The sequence below is a fragment of the Neofelis nebulosa genome, chromosome 15, assembly GCF_028018385.1.
Source record: "Neofelis nebulosa isolate mNeoNeb1 chromosome 15, mNeoNeb1.pri, whole genome shotgun sequence".
Classification (NCBI taxonomy): domain Eukaryota; kingdom Metazoa; phylum Chordata; class Mammalia; order Carnivora; family Felidae; genus Neofelis; species Neofelis nebulosa.
The window spans coordinates 65,749,998-65,772,094 of record NC_080796.1 but is presented as its reverse complement, the minus strand read 5'-3'; the positions used below and the strand labels follow the sequence as shown (position 1 = coordinate 65,772,094).

General features: G+C 37.6%; 1 long non-coding RNA gene across 1 annotated transcript; it reads right to left on the bottom strand.

The window, feature by feature from the left end:
* Positions 1–7,615: 7,615 nt before the first annotated feature.
* LOC131496641 (uncharacterized) lies at positions 7,616–22,084 on the bottom strand. The gene is made up of 2 exons (XR_009254587.1): positions 21,850–22,084; positions 7,616–7,862 (listed from the first exon to the last, which is right to left on the bottom strand). It is a non-coding gene; the product is annotated as an uncharacterized LOC131496641 (long non-coding RNA).
* Between the last annotated feature and the right edge of the window lie 13 nt (positions 22,085–22,097).

The window sequence follows — 22,097 nt, the reverse complement described above, 5'->3', positions numbered from 1 at the left end:
TTTGTATCTAGGGGGCACCTGGGTGGCTCAGTCGGTTAAGCGTCCAACTTCGACTCAAGTCATGATCTCATGGTCCATGAGTTTGAGCCCCGTGTCGGGCTCTGTGCTGACAGCTCAGAGCCTGGAACCTGCTTCGGATTCTGTGTCTCCCTCTCTCTCTGACCCTCTCCCATTCATGCTCTGTCTCTGTCTCAAAAATAAATGTTAAAAAAATTTTTAAAAAGATATTTGTATCTAGAAAATGTGAAGAACTCTTTCTTAAAAAACAACTTCTATTTATTTTATGTGTTTTTAAAATGTTTTATTTATTTTTGAGAGAGAGATAAAGAGAGCGAGAGAGCATGAGCAGGAGAGGGGCAGAGAGAGAGAGGGGGAGGGCAGAAGATCTGAAATGGGCTCTATGCTGACAGCAGCAAGCCTGGTGTGGGGCTCGAACTTATGAACCATGAGATCATGACCTGAGCTGAAGTTGGACACTCAATGAACTGAGCCACCCAGGTGCCCCAGAATATATAAAGAACTCTTAAAATTCAGTAATAAAAAGACAAATAACCTAATTAAAAAAAACCCACAGAAAAGAATTCAAATAGACATTTCTCCAGAGAAAATATACAATGACCAGGAGTGTAAAAAGGTGAAAACACTTTGGAAAACAACCTAGCAATTCCTCAAGAGGTTAATCATAGAGTTAACATATAACTAATTAATTCCACTCCTAGGTAAGTAACTGATAGCAATAAAGAATATATCCACACAAAACTTTATATACAAATATTCATAGCATCATTACTTATAATAGCCAAAACTAGAAACAACCCAAATGTCCATCAAGTTAATAAATAAAAAAATAAGTAAAAGGTGGTCTATCAAGACAACAGCAATAAAAAAGGAATGAAATATTTATATATACTACAACAGAAATGTCCCTTGAAAATGTTGTGCTAAGTGAAAAAGCCACCCACAAAGACCATATATTATATAGCTCCATTTATATGAAATGTCCAAAATATTTGAATCTATAGAGACAGAAAGTAGATTATTGATTTTCTAGGGATTGAAGAGATAGGTGTATTGGGAGAAGACAGATAAAGAGTACAGGATTTCTCTCTGGGGGTGTGACCAAAATGTTCTAAAATTGATTGTGTGATGCACAACTCTGTGAATGTACTAAAATCCATTGAATTGTACACTTCAAATAGATGAATTGTTTAGTTACGTGAATTATATATCAATAACACTATTACAAAAAAAAAGATTTCCCATCACATAAAAGCAAATTTCTAAATATAAAAAACAAAGCAAAAATATGATAGAATATATTTTAAGATACACAAAAGCTAAAAGAATTCATTACTACCGTATCTATACTGCAAGAAATGTTGATGCTCTTTAGGCAGACAGAAATGACCAGATGAAAATCTGAGTCTAACAAAAGAACAATACAAGAAATGTATGTGTGGGTAAATACGAAATATGTTTATATTTAATGCACATAAAATAGAAAATATTTTTTCTTATTTAAAAAAAATCTCTTAAAAATAATTATTTAAAGCAAAAATAATAACATCTTGTGAGGTTCACAACATATGTACAGGTAAAATGTATGGCCACAATTAGATAAAGGCAGAAGAGGATAAATGGAACTATACTGCTGTAAAGACCTACAGCTATAAGGGAAGTGATAAAATATCACACGAAGGTATACTATAATAAGCTAAAGGTGTGTACAAGCTAACGGCCCTATAGCAATGCAAACAACAACAAAATCACAGAGAGGCAGAGCTAGTAAATCAACAGAGGAGGAAATAACACATGCTTAATTAATCCAAAGAGAGAGAGAAAAAGAGGAAAGGGGGAACTTAGAATAGAGTATACAAACAGGAAGAAAAATACTAAGACCACAGATTTAAACATAATCATATCATTAATTGCATTAAATGTAAATTATCTAAAAACTCCTTTAAAAGGCATAGATTTTCAGATTCAATTTATAAAAAGCAAAACTCACCTATATGCTTCCTACAAGAAAACACAGTTTAGGGAGGCTGAGTAGTTCATTTGGTTGAGTATCTGCCCTTTTCTTTTTAATGTTTATTTTTGAGACAGAGAGACAGACAGAGACAGAGCACGAGTGGGAGAGGGGCAGAAAGAGAGAGAGACAGAATCTTAAGCAGGCTCCAGGCACCGAGATGCCAGCACTGAGCCCAATGGCCCAATGTGGGGCTTGAACTCACAAACTGCAAGATCATGACCTAGCTGAAGTCAGATGCTTAACCGACTGAGTCATGCAGTCGCCCAAGCATCTGCCTTTTGATTTCGGCTCAGGTCATGATACCAGGGTCATGGGATCAAGCCCCATGTTGGACTCCGCACTGAACATGGAACCTGCTTAAGATTCTGTTTCTCTCAAGACATCCAGATGGCCAACCAACACATGAAAAAATGCTCAACATCAATCATCATCAGGGAAATACAAATCAAAACCACAATGAGATACCACCTCACACCTGTCAGAATGGCTAACATTAACAACTCAGGCAACAACAGATGTTGGCGAGGATGTGGAGAAAGAGGATCTCTTTTGCATTGATGGTGGGAATGCAAACTGTTGCAGCCACTCTGGAAAACAGTATGGAGACTCCTCAAAAAATGAAAAATAGAACAATCCTATGACCCAGCAATTGCACTAGTAGGTATTTATCCAAGGGATACAGGTATACTGTTTTGAAGGGGCACATGCACCCCAGTGTTTATAGCACCACTATCAACAACAGCCAAAATATGGAAAGAGCCCAATGGATTAATGGATAAAGAAGATGTGGTGTGTGGGTGTGTGTATATATATGTGTGTATATATATATATATATGTATATATACATGTGTGTGTATATATATATATATATATATGTATATATATAATGGAGTATAATTCAGCAATCAAAAAGAATGAAATCTTGCCATTGCAAGATTGGATGGAACTAGAGGATATTTTGCTAAGTGAAATTAGTCAGAGAAAGACAAATATCATATGACTTCACTCATTTGAGGACTTTAAGAGACAAAACAGATGAACATAAGGGAAGGGAAGGGAAGCAAAAATAATATAAAAGCAGGGAGGGGGACAAAAACATAAGAGACTCTTAAATATGGAGAACAAACAGAGGGTTACTGGAGGGGTTGTGGGAGGGGGGATGGGCTAAATGGGTAAGGGGCATTAAGGAATCTACTCCTGAAATCATTGGTGCACTATATGCTAACTTGGATGTACATTTAAAAAATTAAAGTTTTAAAAAAAGATTCTCTCTCTCTCTCTCTGCCCCTCTCCCCTGTGCTTGCTCTCTAAAATAAAATTAAAAAAGGAAAACACCCTTTAAATAAAAAAGATAAACCAAGCTAACACAAAACAAAGCTGGAATAGCCATATTAATATCACACAAAGTATGGGGCGCCTGGGTGGCTCAGGTGGTCAAGCATCTGACTCTTGATTTCGGCTCAGGTCATGATCTCACAGTTCATGGGATCAAGCCCCAAGTTGGGCTCTGTGCTTGACAGTGCAGAACCTGCTTGGGATTCTCTCTCTCCCTATCTCTGCCTCTCCCTTGCTCTCTCTCTCACAAATAAAGAAGTAAACATTTAAAAATATATCAAAATAAATTAATGTCTTAATTTTTTATTTTTTCAAATTTATTCATTTTTAATTTTTTTAAACAATTATTTTCAAGAGACAAAGAGAGACAGAGTGCGAGTGGGGGAGGGTCTGAGAGAGAGGGAGACACAGAATCCGAAGCAGGCTCCAGGCTCTGAGCTGTCAGCACAGAGCCCGATGTGGGGCTCGAACTCACAAACCATGAGATCATGACCTGAGCTGAAGTCGGATGCTTAACTGAGCCACCCAGGCGCCCCTTTATTTATTTATTTTGAGAGAGAGCATGCATGCATGTGCATGTGAGTGAGCAGGGGAGGGGTGGAGAGAGAGACTTCCAAGTGGGCTCTGCACTGTCAGCACCCAGGCTGATGCGGGGCTCAAACCCACAACCACCAGATCATTACCTGAGGCAAAATCAGAAGTCAGACACTTAAACTGACTAAGCCACCCAATTTTAATTCCAGTTGGCTACTATGCGTTGTTATATTAGTTTCAGGTGTATAATAAATTAATTCAACAATTCCATACATCAGCCTGTGCTCATCACAAGTGCACTCCTTGATCCCTATCATCTATTTAGCAACCCCCCCCACCCCAACCATCAGTTTGTTCTCTATAATTGAATCTGTTTCTTGATCTGTCTCTCTTTCTCTCTTTTTCTCCTTTGGTCATTTGTTTTGTTTCCAGAGAAAGATTTCACAACAAAGACTATTACCAAGGGTAAAGGAAAATGTTTCATAAATTTACAGAAATCAATTCATCAGGAGAATATAACAATTTTAAATATTTATACACCTAATAAGAAAGCTTCAAAATACATGAAGCAAAAACAAATCTGATGGGAATATGGCACAAATTCACAACTATACTTGGAGACTTCAATATCACTTTCTCAATAATTGATAGAACAAGTAAGGAGAAAGTCAATAAGGTTATAGAAGACTTAAACACAGTTAATTTGACTTAACTGATGTCTCTAGAACACTCCACCTGACAACAGAATATGAATTCTTTTCAACTGTTTGTGGAACATTTACCATGATCATGGGCCATAAAACAATACATTAAAAATTTTCAAAACAGGTAAAGTATGTTTTCTGACCACATGAAATTAAATTAGGAATCAATAACAAAAAAAATCTGGAGCATCTCCAAATCTTGAAAATTAAGTAACAAACTTTTAAATAACCCATGAGTCAAAGAATAAATCAAAAGGGAAATCTGAAAGTATTTCACAGTGAATGAAAGTGAAAACCCAACATATCAAAATTTGTGCGATACCATGAAAGTACTTAGAGGGAAACTTACAGCTTAAATGTCTATATTAGAAAACCAGAAAAGTTTCCAATCAACAACTTCAGTTTCCATCTTAAGAAACTAGAAAAATAAGAACAAATTAAAACCCAAGCAGAAGGAAAGAAATAATAAAGATAAGATCAGGAATCAACAAAATAGAAAACAAAAAGAAAATAGAAAACCAATGAGACCAAAAAGTCATTTCTGAATCTCAGTAAAACTTATAAACCTCAGGGCAGCTAGGTGGCTCAGTTGGTTAATCTTCCAACTCCTGATTTCAGCTTAGGTCATGATCTCACAGTTCAAGAGATCAAGCCTTGCTTGTGATTTTCTCTCTCCCTCTCTGCCCCTCCCCCACTCACGTGTGTGTGTGTGTGTGTGTGTGTGTGTGTGTGTGTGTGTGTGCGCGCTCTCTCTCTCAAAATAAATAAATTAAAAAAAAAACTTATACATCTCTAGTCAGACTGAGTAGGAAGAAAAAAAAAAGTAAGACTACACTTAATACCAGAAATGAAACAGAGAGGACATCACTATAGATCCTACAGACTTTAAAAGAATATGAAGAGAATATCATGAACAACTTGATGCCAATAAATGATACAACTAGGATGAAATGGACAAAGTCCACTAACCTCCACCCTTACCACATAACATATACAAAAGATGACTGGTAATACTTCATAGACATAAATGTAAGAACTAAAGCTATAAAACTTCTAGACGAAAACAAGAGAAAATATTTGTGACCTTGGGTTTGGCAAGCCTTTAAAATACACACAAAAAATAGGGGTGCCTGGGTGGCTCAGTCAGCTAAGCGTCCAAGTTTGGCTCAGGTCATGACCTCATGGTTCATGAGGTCAAGCCCTGCGTTAGGCTCTGTGCTGACAGCCTGGAGCCTGCTTTGGATTTTGTGTCTCCCTCTCTTTCTATCCTTCTCCTGCTCCTGCTCTGTCTCTCTCTCTCTCTCTCTCAAAAATAAATAAACATTAGAGAAAATGTTTTAATAAATAAATAAATAAATAAATAAATAAATAAAACACAAAAAACTCTAAATGAAATAAATCAATAAATTGGACTTCATAAAAAAAAAAAACCTTTTGCTCTCATTTCTATATTCACTGTTATTAAAATGGAAAAGTAAGCCACAGACTAGGAGAAAATTTTGCAAAACATATATCTGAAAGAATTAAACCTAGAAATATATATAAATAACTCTCACAACTTACAAATAAGAAGACAATCCAATTTCAAAAAAGTGGGCCAGAGATTTAAATAGAGAATTCACCTTAGAAGATACACACATGGAAAACAGGTATATGAAAAGATATTCAACATCATTAGTAATTAGGAAAATGCAAATCAAAGCCACAATGAATATTAGTGCATATCCTCTAAAATTATTAAAGTTAAAAAGTCTACTTATACAAGTGTTGACAAGGATGAGGACAATTGGATTTCTCATGACACTGCTGGTTATAATTGGCAGTTTGGCAGTTTCTTTTCAAATTAAACCACATCCGGGGCGCCTGGGTGGCGCAGTCGGTTAAGCGTCCGACTTCAGCCAGGTCACGATCTCGCGGTCCGTGAGTTCGAGCCCCGCGTCAGGCTCTGGGCTGATGGCTCGGAGCCTGGAGCCTGTTTCGATTCTGTGTCTCCCTCTCTCTTTGCCCCTCCCCCGTTCATGCTCTGTCTCTCTCTGTCCCAAAAATAAATAAAAAATGTTGAAAAAAAAAAATAAAAAAAAATAAATAAATAAATAAAATAAAATTAAACCACATCCACCATAATGAACCCAGTCTTTCCACTCCTAGGTATTTATTCAAGAAGAATAAAAGAATGACCTCACTAAGAGTTGTTCACAAATGTTCATAGTAGCTTCATTTGTAATAGTAAAAACAAACAAACAAACCCCAAAAACAAAAAGCACCAAACAACAACCCAGGTGTCCATCAACAGATAAACAGATATTAAATTTTGGAATATTGCTTATCAGTAATAAGGAGCTGTTGATACTAGCAACAGTAAGGAGATTCTGAGTGAAATAAACCAGACCAAAAAATATATACTTGTAATTCTATTTATATAAAATTCTAGGAAATTCAAACTAATCTATAATGACAGTTGTTGCTTGGTAACAGGACAGGGAGGCAAGGAACACAAAGAAACCTGGGGGTGTGTGATGGTCTTAGGTGTGTACGCCTATGTCAGATCTTAGAAAACTGTATAATTTAAATACTTAAATAGTATTCATTCATTCATTCATTCATTCATTCATTTTTAAATAGCATTTATAGCTCAGAGAGCCTGGGTGGCTTAGTCAGTTGAGTATCTGACTCTTGATTTCAGTTCAGGTCACCATGCCAGGGTTGTGGGACTGAGACCTGTGTTGGGCTCTGTGCTGAATGTGGAGCCTGCTTAAGAGTCTCTCTCTCTCCTTCTGCTCATGCTCTCTCTCTCTAAAATAAAAAAAAAAAAAAAAAACGTTTATATCTCAACAGAGTTATCAAAAAATTATACCGAGAAAAATAATTTGTAATAATTCACCGAGAGAGATAAAATACTGTTATCCTTAAAGGTAACTGAAGATTTATAAACCAGGTAAATCCTAGTAAAGGTCTTAGTTAAACATGAAAACCCTGCAATTATTTATAAAACAGCGAGTCAGAAAAGCAACAAATACATTTTTGTTTTACTCATTCAGATCAGCCTGCACAGTATCATTTCTTGCTAGGCATCCTGAGATCTTCTCTCTTCCCAGAGTTCTGACTTCTTTTGTGTCCAGTGTCATCCTTTGTAGTCAGTGTCTAGGAGATGGGTCCACCTGTTACGGCTGTGCCCAAGGAAGCCCAACCTTGGCTCCAATTCTCAAGGGTGGGGGAGGACTCTCTGGATCCTATTATATTCTTCAGAGTGGAAACTCCTAAAAGATAAACAAATCTTTCTTGTTAATAATAATCATCTCTCTTTGTAACAAGTTGGGGGGGGGATGGGAGGCAGACACAACCCTGCCACACAGTAAGTGCTAACATGAAAACACAGTTTCACATTCAAAACAGGTACAAATTCTAAGCACTAAAGAGTTCAATGAAGGAGGAGAATAAATGATAGTGGTGGAATTTGACTTAGGTCTTGGTGAATAGGTGGGATTTAGATTTTAAAAAGAAAGGAAAAGGCAAGTGAAGAAAGCAACATAAGAGAAAAGAGAGCAGAATGTTTAAAGGACAGTAAGGGGATCTAACGTTACCAGAGTGAAATGATCCTAGTGAAGAGTAGTGGGAGATAAATTTGGTGGCCAGAGTAGGTCAGATTACTCAAGTCCTTGAAAATCAAGCACAAAACTTAGACTTAATAGAGTAAAAAGCAGAAAGCTATCAGACTTTAAGTGATCATATGACTGAAGTGGAATTAAAGCAAATATCTTGTTCTGAAAGCCACGGAGAATGGAGTTCTGTGTTGGGCATGGCCAATAGGGCTAAATTCTTCGCCACAATCAAAAGCCATGTCAAAGCTATGTCAAAGGGTATGTTGTACTGAGAGTGAGTCATATACAAGGCAAGAATACCTATCAGCATGTGCTATTTGTCTAGTCCTGACAAATATTATCCCAATTTCTATTGCACAAAGAGAGAAACTCAAACATCTGAAATTGCCACTAATATACAGACATATAAGTTCCTGTGTCCGGTTCCACCTAATTTACCTTGGCACTATTTTCACAGAAGTCAAATATTTGATGCTTTGAAACAAATGCAGAACAGATTCCAGGGTGGGGCCTATACAACCCAATATCCACAGTGTAGACTGTTTGGCTTCCTCCATTTACAGTTTTCAGATATGAATTACTTCCTTACTGAAGACAACAGCAGAGGCGAATAATGTAACCAGAAGTACTAAACTAGGTATGAGAAGTCCAGTCGCATGACTCTAGGCAAGCCATCAATTTTTCTGAGTCTTAGATTCTTCATCAATAAAATTGGGGCAACTGTTAAAACCAAGTGTTTCTTTAAGAAGCAAATGAGATAATATATTAACAGGCTGATTATGTTGTTTAAGTAATTAAACAGCAATATATCTGGCTCTTAGCCAACAGGGATGGTTAATCAGGGATGGTTAAGATTCTCAGTAAATCAGTGACTGTCACAAAGGAGACCTTTTTTGATACTACCTTCCCTAGAAACTTCCCTTATTAAAAATCAGGAGGGCAGGTAACATCCCCCACAAGGTGTGCTTGACAGTTCAAAAGCGCCTCCTGGAGGAGACTTCAAAAACTGAGAGGGAGAAAATCTATTCTTCTGGGTAACATGCAGTCACAGCAGACCGGTTACAGATAACACATCAGGACAAAGCAAATCTCCTGAATCTTCAGCATTTTAATGAATACATGCAGTACAAAGTTAGGAACAGGAACACGAATACCATTATGAAGACTATTCAAGTGTGAACACCGAACAATTGCATACAGAAAGTGTAGGAGTTCCCTGCAGGTATGAAAGCTCATTCCATTTAAATCTACATGGAATATGAAATGGAATGGAATATATAAGAGGATGAAAGGATGATATTAAACCAGAATGATTAAATAGAAAATCTAAACATAATCTGATAGTTCCCTTATTTCTTGTGAATTCTCTAGAATATGTTGTCTAATAGCAGTATGATGCCAGCTACAAATATAATTTAAAATTTGTAGAAGTCACATTAGAAAGGCAAAGCAAAACAGATGAAATATGCTTTAATAATACATTTTATTTAAACCAGTATATCCAAAATATTATCGTTTTAATGAGTAATCAATATAAAAATTATTAATGAGATATTTTACATTTATCTATTTGTTTATTTTGAGAGAGAGTGTGTATATGTGTGTGCAAGGAGCAGAGGGGCAAAGGGAGAGGGGGAGAGAGAGAATCTTAAGCAGGCTCCACATGCTAAGCGTGGAGCCTGACATGGGGCTTGATCTCATGATGGTGAGATCATGACCTGGGTAGAAATCAAGAGTTGGAAGTTTAACCAACTGAGCCACCCAGATGCCCCAGACATTTTACATTTTTCACTTCATATGAAATCTTTGAAGTCTAGTGTATATTTTATACTTATGGCACATCTCAATTCAGAGTAGGTACATTTAAAAAGAGCACAGCTCTAGAGAGCAGGGATTAAAAATTAACACCAGATCCATACCATATATTTATACATTATTTACACACACTTAAAGAAAAGCAAACCTTAAAATTCTGTTACAGGATACAAAATATTTTTGGCTAAGCTCTTTTGGAATTTCTGCAGAAAGAGAAAGAACAGTGGTAGTTATTTCAAACCCCCCAATAATTTTGTTTGTTTGCAATTAGAGGTTGAGATTTCTGTTGGAATATCTATAAATTTCATTGCCTCTTCAGAGGAATCTGAAATCTTTAGTAAAAAGCATGAGCTATGGCCATCATTAAGTTCCTACGCGAGTCATGCTTTTATTATTTATTTCTTATAATCATTTAAAACAAGTTAATCATTGTTGACAAGCATAAAGAAACCAAGAATGGCATTTTTAGGGGTAATAACACAATGATATGGCACAAGAGCCCTTATCACTTTAGGCTAAATTCTGGAAAAACACAATTGCAGGTAAGGGACCACAGCATGGTACTTGTCTAGGCAAATGTTTCTTGCTAGAGGTGTGTTGGCATTTTGGGTGGGACAGTCCAACCAGTTGCAGGGTATACAACAACTCTGGCCCTGGCCATGAAATGTTAGTACATCTTCATCATGGCAACGGAATAAAATTGCCCCCATGCATTCCCAAATTCCCCTTTGTCAGCTAAAAGAAAAAGATTATAATATCAACCTTAAAAAAAAAAAAAAAAGAGTCCCTATACATTCCAATGATTTTGCTTTACAGTTTTTGTCATTAAAGTTAAAACCACCTTACTAGACATCTCACACTTCTGAATTTGTATTTTTCTTCCTCCAAGAATGGTCATATATTGTTCTGCTTCCACTTTCTCACATTTGTTCCCTCTTCCACACTGTCTCCTCTTAAATTTAGATCTGAATAAATTGTATTGTTAATAGTCACATTTTGAATTATTTGGAATGAATGGAGAGGGTTTTTTTCTTTTTTCTTTTTTTTCAATGTTTTTTATTTATTTTTGGGACAGAGAGAGACAGAGCATGAACGGGGGAGGGGCAGAGAGAGAGGGAGACACAGAATCGGAAACAGGCTCCAGGCTCCGAGCCATCGGCCCAGAGCCTGACGCGGGGCTCGAACTCACGGACCGCGAGATCGTGACCTGGCCGAAGTCGGACGCTCAACCGACTGCGCCACCCAGGCGCCCCGAGGGTTTTTTTCTTAATGAAAGAACACCTTTCTTAATTAAAATGTAGGGGAATATAGGTAGAGATGCAGTATGTGGAATTATTAGGATAATAATTATGATAAATATGTATCATTTTCATGATGGCTGATCTCATTTACCCTAATATAATCAGGTTTCTCCACAATGGAACATAAAATTACTTCTTAGCGTTAACATCTACTAACTGTATGTTAGAGGATTCAAGTGAAGCAATATACAGTCAGCGACTATCATAAGGACTGAGACGTATGATGATATCAGTAATTATGTTTTCGTAGATCTCTGTTTGGATGCAACAATCATCACCAGGGTGGATATGTATTTTTAAAATTATATGTGTGGGGCACCTGGGTGGCTCAGTTGGTTACACACCTAACTCTTGATTTCAGCTCAGGTCATGATCTCACGCTTGGTGGAATTGAGCCCCATGTTGGGCTCTGTGCTGACAGTGTGGAGCCTGCTTGGGATTTTCTCTCTCTGCCCCTTCCCTTCTCACACTCTGTCTCTTACTCTCAAAATAAATAATAAACTTAAAAAATTAAAATTCTACGTGAGTATATATATATATATATTCCAACCAAACCTCTTTTGTGAGACTAAACATGAATTAGTACTCTGGTACAACTGTTGGCAAACTGTGGCCCACAGGCCAAATCCAGTCTGCCACCTGCTTTTGTGAATAAGGTTTTATTCAGAACACAGACATTCTCATTCATTTACATTTATCTGTGGCTGCTTTTGTGCTGCAACAGGAGAGTGGAATAGTGGTGATAGAAACTGTATCAACTGAAAAGTCTAAAATATTCATTATCTTTTTACAGAAAAAGTTGCTGACCACTGCTGTAGATTATAAGTTAAAAGTCAAGAGAAAATATGCACAAATAATTTTTCTTTCTTATGGCTGGAATGGGTTTATGAAATAAGATCAAGGAACTGTTAGTTTCTGGGACCAATGTCTCCTCCTTGTAAAAGTGTGCATTTAGGACTACAAAGCTTCATGTGTCATGTCAGAGGTGGAGAATCCTGGTGAAGTTCATTGTGCCGAGATTTAAGAAATGTCTTTTCTAGAGAATTTTGAGGTGGATCTAATTTTGGGGCTACAGATATTGATACAGTTTTTCAACATTGTTGAAAACTGAGTCCATGAGTTGAGTTGCTCATTAATTATGTGTAATAATTTCACAGCTATCATGTAACATATGAAAGTATCATAAAAGGCTGTCTATTGGATTGTAGTAGAACGTTTTATAAGTCTATCCATTAAGTTTTATTCTTTTTGCTGATTATAGATGTTATACTCATAAAGCCATGAGTAAAAATATATGATTAGTTCAGTATGGTTACCTTGCAAATTTTGGGCAGTTCATTTTTCAGAGACCTATTTTGTTTTAAATTTTTTTAGTGTTTATTATTTTTGAAAGAGAGAGAGAGAGAGAGAGAGAGAGAGAGAGAGAGAGAGAGAATATGAGTGAGGGAAGGGCAGAGAGAGAGGGAGACACAGAATCTGAAACAGGCTCCAGGCTCTGAGCTGTCAGCACAGAGCCCGATGTGGGGCTCGAACTCACAAACCATGAGATCATGACCTGAGCTGAAGTCGGACACTCAACTGACTGAGCCACCCAGGCGCCCCTTCAGAGACCTATTTTTAAATGTACTTTTTAAGTTGATTTTGGACTCCATGGACAATGAAATATTTTTGAATCTGTGAGATATTAGAAAGTTTCTAAGCAGTTTGACCTAAGTGAATGTCTCTATCACCATGATGGACAAGGATAAAAGGAATATAATACTTCTACTTTGAACCGTAATAGAGTAACAGGTACTGCACTTGTCTTTCTGCCACAAAAAAGCATAAAACTAGACAAACTACTTAGAACAATCTTCATCTTAGATTGTTCTAACAATCTTAGAACAATCTTCATGCACTGATAAACAAGCAGCATGTGACTGTCATACTTGAGAACAAAGCACACAAGGTAAGCTCCATAATTAGGGAGGTGAAGTTCAAGTAAAGTAGTGGCCTTCCTGAGATGAGGAGAAAATTATCAGGGGTCAAAGATATTGAAGTGGCTGAAATTTTGTGGGTTAGAATACCTGAGCTGCTGTAGTGTCGGTGTGTATGTGTGTGTGCATGTGTGCACATATGTGGGGTGGAGGGACACAAATGTGCCAGGCAAGTTTGCCTGTTGCAAGAGGAAGGCTGAAGAGCGATCCTAAAAGTCATGTAGTGCTGAGACATTGGATTTTCAGCCCAGCCCAAGAGCAGCAACTTCTCTAATACTTTAGGCACATAATTGAGAATCCAGAATCAAGCCTTAAGAGAAAGAACCATGCAAAAAATAATAATAATAAAATAAAATAAAATAAAATAAAATAAAATAAATAAATAAATAAATAAATAAGAAGCACATGCTAGGGCCAAGTATAAAACCAAAATGAACATGTGATGAAAATAATAAGACCAAAGCTAACATAACCAAAAGGACCAATCAGTGATTAATTTGCATGACACACAGATGTAATATTCTTTAAAGGAAGACAGGATCAGCCAGACTCCCTATAGTGTATTATCTACAATTATCTAACATACAATTATTATCAAACATACAAAGATTTAGGAAAATGTGAACCATATGAGAAAAGTAGTCTATAAAAAATTTCTGTGAGATGACCTGGATTTGGGGTTAGGAAAAAAAAATTAAGTAACATTCATAAATATTTTCAAGGACTTAAATGAAGACATCATTGTAATGAATGAAGAGATAAGGGATGTCAGCATATAAGTGAAACTTTTTTTTTAAGAAAAACTCCAAGAACTAAGAAGTACAGTAATTAAAATAGAAAAATTTACTAAATGGGCTTATCAGCAGATTGAACACTGAAAAAACAACAAAAAGTAAATTTGAAAATAGATCAGTAGAAATATCTGCTTTAAAAATCAGAAAGAAAAAAATGAACAAAGATTCAGTAACTTGTCAACATCAAAAGAACTTACATGCATACAACTGAAATCCCAGAAAGAGGGGCGCCTGGATGGCTCAGTCGGTTAAGCGGCCGACTTCGGCTCAGGTCATGATCTCACGGTCAGTGAGTTCGAGCCCCGCGTCGGGCTCTGTGCTGACAGCTCAGAGCCTGGAGCCTGTTTCAGATTCTGTGTCTCCCTCTCTCTGACCCTCCCCTGTTCATGCTCTGTCTCTCCCTGTCTCAAAAATAAATAAAACGTTAAAAAAAAAAAAAAAAAAAAAGATGGGGCGCCTGGGTGGCGCAGTCGGTTAAGCGTCCGACTTCAGCCAGGTCACGATCTCGCGGTCCGTGAGTTCGAGCCCCGCGTCAGGCTCTGGGCTGACGGCTCGGAGCCTGGAGCCTGTTTCTGATTCTATGTCTCCCTCTCTCTCTGCCCCTCCCCCGTTCATGCTCTGTCTCTCTCTGTCCCAAAAATAAATAAAAAACGTTGAAAAAAAAAAATTTAAAAAAAAAAAAAAAGAAAGAAATCCCAGAAAGAGAGCAGAGAGAAAATTGCATGAAAAAAAAATATTTGAGGCAATAATGGCTGAAAATAACCCAAATTTAGTGGGGAAAAAACCTTACACATATACGAAATTCAGTGAATAACAAGTAGAATATTTACAAAACAAAACAAAACCCATACTTAGACACATTATAGTCAAACTGACATTAAACCAAATAGGGAAGAAAAAGTCTTGAAGGCAGCCAGAGAAAAGTGATACATTACACATGAGTGAAAATGATAAAAATGATAGCTGACTTCTCATCAGAAACAAGAGATCAAAAGACAGGGCACTTGGCTGCTCAGTTGGTAAAGCATGCAACTCTTGATCTTGGGGTTGTAAGTTCGAACCCCATATTGAGGGTAGAGTTTACTTTAAAAAAAAAATAAAGAGAGGGGCACCTGGGTGACTCAGCTGATTAAGCATCCAATTCTTGGTATTGGTTCAGGTCATGAGCTCTCAGTTGTGAGATCGAGCCCCACATTAGGTGCTGAGCTGATCATGGAGCTTGCTTGGGATTTTCTTTCTCTCTGCCCCTCCCCCACTATTGCTCACTTGCTCTCTAAATAAATAAACTTAAAAAAAGACAATGGAAGGGCTTAAATAACGGGAAGACAAAAATCGCCAATTCAGAATTCTACATCCAGAAAAAGTATCCTTTAAAACAGAAGACACAATAGACATTTTCAGGTAAATGAAAACAGAAAATTCAACACCAATAGACCTATACCATAAACAATGTTAAAAATTTCTTCAGTATTAAAGACAGTGACTCATCTGATGAAAATTGAGATCTATAATGTTTTAATTTCCTTTACTGTGTAATGAATTTAGTGGTTTAAAATGATTATCATTTATTATTTCTTCCTATTCTGTGCCTTAGCTAGATTTAACTGGGTGGTTCTTCAGATTTGGGTGTTATTGGCCTACTTCACCGATGTGGCTGCATTCAGCTGGGAAGTTGGCCAGGGTTAAAACTTCCAAAATAGCTTCATTCACATGTTTGGTGACTCGGATGTGGTAGCTGAAATGGCTGGGATAGGCCTCTCTCTTTCCAAATGTTTTTTTATTATTCAATAATCTAACCCAAACCTATTTACATGCTGGCTGGATTTCTAGAAGACAGAAGTAGAAGATGTAAACCTTCTTAAGGTTTATATCTAGAACTGGCATGGCATCAGTCTTCGGCATATTTTGTTCATCAAAGCAAGTCAAAAGACACACCCAGATTCAAGGGAAGAAGAAATAGACTCCACCTCTTTTTTTTTTTTTTAATGTTTATTTATTTTTGAGAGAGAGCATGAACAGGGCAAGGGCAGAGAGAGAGGAAGACACAGAATCTGAAGCAGGCTCTGGGCTCCGAGATGTCAGCACAGAACCTGATGCAAGGCTCGAACTCATGAACCATGAGATCATGACCTGATCTGAAGTCAGACACTTAACCAACTGAGCCACCCAGGCGCCTCTAGACTCTATGTTTAAATGGGAGAAGCAACATGAATGTGTGGGTGGTAATGGAAAGAATTTATGACAGCTATTTGAAGATTATAAGAAGGAATGAAAGTACTGAAAATAGTAAACATAGATAAATATAAAAGACAACATACACATTTCTCAATTTTTTAAAGGACATATGACCATTTAAAGCAAAAATTATAATGAATGTAGATGTAACATACAAGACCACAAAGCATAAAGGATTTGTAGGTGGTGGTGTAAAACTATACAAGGTAAGGCTCTTTTATTTTATGTGAAGTATCACAATTTTAGCTCTAGGAATATTGATAACTTAAGAATGCATACTGTAATTCCTAAAAACATACAGTTGAAAGCCAACAGAGGAATTCAAGTGGAATACTAAAACATTTGATTAATCCAAAAACTGGCAATAAGTGAAGAACAGAGGAACACAAAACTAATGGAACAAATGAGAAACAAATATCAAAATGACAGACTTAATTTCAATAATATAAATTATTATAATTAATATAAATGGATAAACGCACCAATTAATAGGTAGAGGTTGTCAGATTGAATTAAAAATAGGAAGATCCAACTAATTATTGTCTACAAGGGAAGCACATTTAAAAAACCATGGTTGAAAGTAGAAAGATAGAAGGATATAGAACACACTGACAGTAAGCTGAGAAAGTGTCAGTGACTATATTAATATAAGAGAAATTTCACTTTAAGAGGTGTTATCAGACACAAAGATTTTTCACAATGATAAAATGCTTGTTTCATCAGGAAGACACAAGAGCCAACAGTTAATGTACTCAAAATAACAAAACTTTAAAAATATGTAAAGGACAATGGAATACTAGTTGGCAATGAGAAAGAATGAAATATGGCCTTTTGTTGCAACGTGGATGGAACTGGACAGTGTTATGCTAAGTGAAATAAGTCATACAGAGAAAGACAGATACCATGTTTTCACTCTCATGTAGATCCTGAGAAGCTTAACAGAAGACCATGGGGGAGGAGAAGGAAAAAAAAAAGTTAGAGAGGGAGGGAGCCAAACCATAAGAGACTCTTAAAAACTGAGAATAAACTGAGGGTTGATGGGGGGGTGGGAGGGAGGAGAAGGTGGGTGATGGGCATCACCTTTGGGATGAGCACTGGGTGTTGTATGGAAACCAATTTGAAAATAAATTTCACATAAAAAAATAAAAATAAAAATATGTAAAGGAAAAACTGACCATACTAAAGGACAAAAGAAATACACAAATCCATTGTAAGAAATTTTAACTCCCCTATTTTGGTAATTAAATAGTGAAACTATAAAAAAAGTCAGTAATGATATAGAAGATCTGAACAAAACTATCAACTACCTTAACCCCATTGACATTGATAGAATTCAATGCTCCACAACTGTAGAACACATTCTTTTTCACTGCCCATGGAACATTTACCAAGATAGACCACATTTGGGGGGACAAAATAAGTCTCAACAATTTTTATAATATTGATATCTGACAAAGTTTGTTTTCTGATCACAGCATAAATAATTTGGTAATCTCTAGACAGATGAAGAAAAAGAGATGGAAGATGCAAATGATCAATATCAGTGTTTTAGGTATCTATTGCTGTGTAACAAAGTACTCCAGAATGTAGTGGCTTAAAACAAGAACCATTTTATTGCTTACCTTTTGTGAGTCAGGAATTTGCACAGAGTTCAGTGAGAACAACTCACCTCTTTCATGTGTTGTTAACTAGACTCACTTGTGCAGTTGAACTCAGCTGTTGGCGGATCTGGGTCACAAGGTCTGGGAAGGCCTTCCTCATATGTTTGGATAAGATGCAGACTGGTGGCTTCATGTGGCCTCTCTCCATGTGGTGTTTCATCTTTCAGAAACTTTTTCTTCCTGTGGTCTTTCTTTCCAGTAAGATTGCCTGAACATTTTTGTTTTTAAATTTTTTTTAATGTTTATTTTTGAGAGAGAGCGTGAGTGGGGGAGGGGCAGAAAGGGTGAGAATCTGAAGCAGATTCCGTGCTATCAGCACAAAGCCCAAGGTGGGGCTTGAACTCATGAACTGTAAGATCATGACCTGAGCCACAGGTGGATGCTCAACTGACTGAGCCATCAACGTGCCCCAAGATTGCCTGAACTTCTTAATGAGTGGCTCAGGGCATCAAATGGGCAAAAAATGAAGCTGTGCCTTTGAGGATATAATTTTTTTTTCTCAATTCTGAGCCTGGGGTGGGATCCTAGTCCATGTATTTTGAGGAGTTTGTAGTTAGAGAATATTTTTCTCTATATTGTTATGTAAGCTATCTTTGTTTTTTACTTTCATTTTTGCCACATTCCTTTTTTATCTTGTTCATATTACCAGCTATGATACCGTATAGACTATGATGATGTCTCTTCAACTGTTTGGTTATCTAAAGCCTGACTTTGGGGTGCCTGGGTAACTCATTTGGTTGGGCGTCTGACTCTTGATGTTGGCTTGGGTCATGGTCTCAAGGTTCGTAGATTTGAGCTGCAAGTCGGGCTCTGCAATGGCAATGCAGACCCTGTTTGGGATCCTTTCTCTACCTCTCTCTCTGCCCCTCCCCTGGCTCATGTGTGCATGCATGCTATCAAAATAAGTAAACATTTAAAAATGTTATTCACTGGGAATGCAAACTGGTGCAACCATTCTGGAAAACAGTACGGAGGCTCCTCAAAAAATTAAAAATAGAACTACCCTATGACCCAGCAACTGCACTAGTAGGTATTTATCCAAGGGATATAGGTATGCTGTTTCGAAGGGGCACATGCACCCCAATGTTTATAGCAGCACTATCAACAATAGCCAAAGTATGGAAAGAGCCCAAATGTCCATTGATGGATGAATGGATAAAGAAGATGTGGTATACACACACACACACACACACACACACACACAATGGACTATTACTCAGCAATCAAAAAGAATGAAATCTTGCCATTTGCAACTACGTAGATGGAACTAGAGGGTATTATGCTAAGTGAAATTAGTCAGAGAAAGACAAAAATCATATGACTTCACTCATATGAAGACTTCAAGATACAGAACAGATGAACATTAGGGAAGGGAAGCAAAAATAATATAAAAACAGGGAGGGGGACAAAACATAAGAGACTCTTAAATATGGAGAAAAAACAGGGTTGCTGGAGGGGTTGTGGGAGGGGGATGGGCTAAATGGGTAAGGGGCATTAAGGAATCTACTCCTGAAATCATTGTTGTACTATATGCTGAAAAACTTGGATGTAAATTAAAATATAATTTAAAAAAATGTTATTCATTATCAGCGGTGCCTGGGTGGCTCAGTCAGTCACCTGACTCTTGATTTCAGCTCAGGTCACGATCTCACACTTCGTGAGTTTGAGCCCCACATCAGACTGTGTACTGACAGTGTGGAGTCTGCTTGGGATTCTCTCTCTCCCTTTCTCTCACTGCCCCTCCCCCACTCACATTCTTTCTCTCTCTCTCTCTCTCTCTCTCTCAAAATAAATAAATAAACCAAAAAAATGGGTGATGGGCAATAAGGAGGGCACCTGTTGGGATGAGCACTGGGTGTTGTATGTAAGTGATGAATGACAGGAATCTACTCTTGAAGCCAAGACTACACTGTATGTTAGCCAACTTGACAATAAATAAATAAAATAAATAAAAAAATAAAATGTTATTATCAAATTAAATTCTCTTTAGCCCTGTAAGGCAACTGTAAGGACATCTTTCTGTTCCTTAGAATATGTTTCTTTCTAGATTGAGTTAGGAACCTTCTGCGTGCTTTGTTTTATTTTATGTTTGCATTTTTACCATGTTATTTCTTTTTTTTAATCTTGTTTATGTTATTGGATGAGATATAGTACAGTCACTTTATTTTACGTCCTTCACCAACACATTTTATACCAGAACTGTACTATGGGAAAGGGAAGGGTTAGGTAGAGTATATAAAGATTCATTCTTAACTTCCTTTTATCTACAGTTACCTAAAACTGTATGAGAATATAAAAGTAAATAAGAAATTTCTTCTCCATCTTGTGAGAGCATGAATTTGGGTGAAATTACACCTTGGCAGAACTCAATAAAGGAAATTTAAGATGGAGCCAGGAGGCCAGAAAGGGTAGCTCTCAGCCCCACCACTCATTGCAACCCTTTGCAGATCCAATAGGACCAGACTACTTTGCATTCCCAATAGGAAGAAACCTACTTCACTATCCCAGTAGGAGAAAGGAGGATTTTCCCTTTGCCCAGCAACAGCCCAGCCAGTGACAAATTGTCACAACTCAGCCAATGAGAAGCCACTATACTTCAAAGTCCCAGTTTACTGCAATGGACTTGTTGTTTATAACAGCTCCCCCAACTCCCCCCCATCCTCTATAGAAGAGTGGTCCTTTCCTATGTTCTTTGGACTTGCCTAAGGCTTTTTGCTATAGCTTCCTTGTCCCAAATTCCAATTCCTCTGCTAGTCCTGAATAAACACATTTTGCTGGTAAAATAATAAGCTGTTTTACTTTTCAGGTCAACAACTTCATGGCAAAGGAAGAACTGTAGCCGACCAAGCCTCGAGACTAGATTATGGCTGTGTTATTTTGTTTGTGTGCGTTGCTGGACCACATCATCACTTAGGTCAGCCTTGCTGCAGAGGCAGAGCACTGCAAAGAGTTACAGCACAAGAAGCAGCAGTAGGAATTTTTCTTTCTTTTTAAGTAATCTGTATGCCCAATGTGGGGCTTAAGCTCACCACCCCGAGATCAAGAGTTGCATGCTCTACCAGCTGAGGCAGCCAGGCGCCCCTGGAACTTTTCTTGCAAAATCATAGCTACTGCACGGTGCTTATGAGGAAAATTCAGAATCAAGTATTTCTACCATTTTAAGGAATTCCTATAGAAACCCTTACTACACCCTTTCATCAATTCTACAACATTGATTCTGCTCAGATGGTTTGCTTTCAGGGTACAGAAAACTCAGATTCCTATGCCATTATTTGTGCAGTCTTAAGTATGAACAAAATTGATGTAATGACATTAAAGCTAACTCCTTGTAACTTTTCCTCCTTAGTCCTAGTTCTGTTCTCTGAAGCTTTGAAAAAATGGTCTCACCTTCTTTCACAGACCAACCTTCCCAGTTGTGGAGATACATACTGTGTTCCCATAGGTCTCTGCCTCTCCAGGGTCATCTTACCCAGAACTCCTCAACTTTCCTCATTTTACATTTAATCATCTTACTTTTTGTCCCTCTTTCATGTAAGTTTGTCAATGCTCCTCATGAAAAGTGGCCCCCAGATGGGTCCCCAGAGTCCTCTCAGCCGAGAGGGAAAAAGATATTCTTGCTCAAATTTGGGGGAGGGTGCCAAATGACTTAAATTTAAAGATAAAACTTTAAAAGAAGAGAAAAAAAGATGTCAAGGGAGCAATTAAGAGGTTATGCACATTTATCCTGGCCAGGACCACTAACCACGCCTCTGAGGTTTGCGCAGTGCGCCCTTGGGCCAAGAAAAAAATTTTTAATTAATTTAAAGATTATAGTACAGTGAATTACTCTGGTAATGTTGCATTCTGCTTTTTCGATTGCTCACCTCAACCAGCCACCATCCCCTCGTCCCACTCTCCAGTTGCACTTAAAGTCTCCCATTTTCCAACTGGAACAGAGTAAGACACAAACGAAAAGCCAATTCGGTGGGAGGACAGCTGCGCGCGGACACTTCCGGGGTTGAGCGGCGAAGGGCAACGCCTCCGCCACAGAAGGAGTTAGGGGCGGAGCCGCGTCTGCGTGCCATCTGAGAGCGCGGCGGAGTTTGCGCATGCTCACACGAAGCAGGCTCTA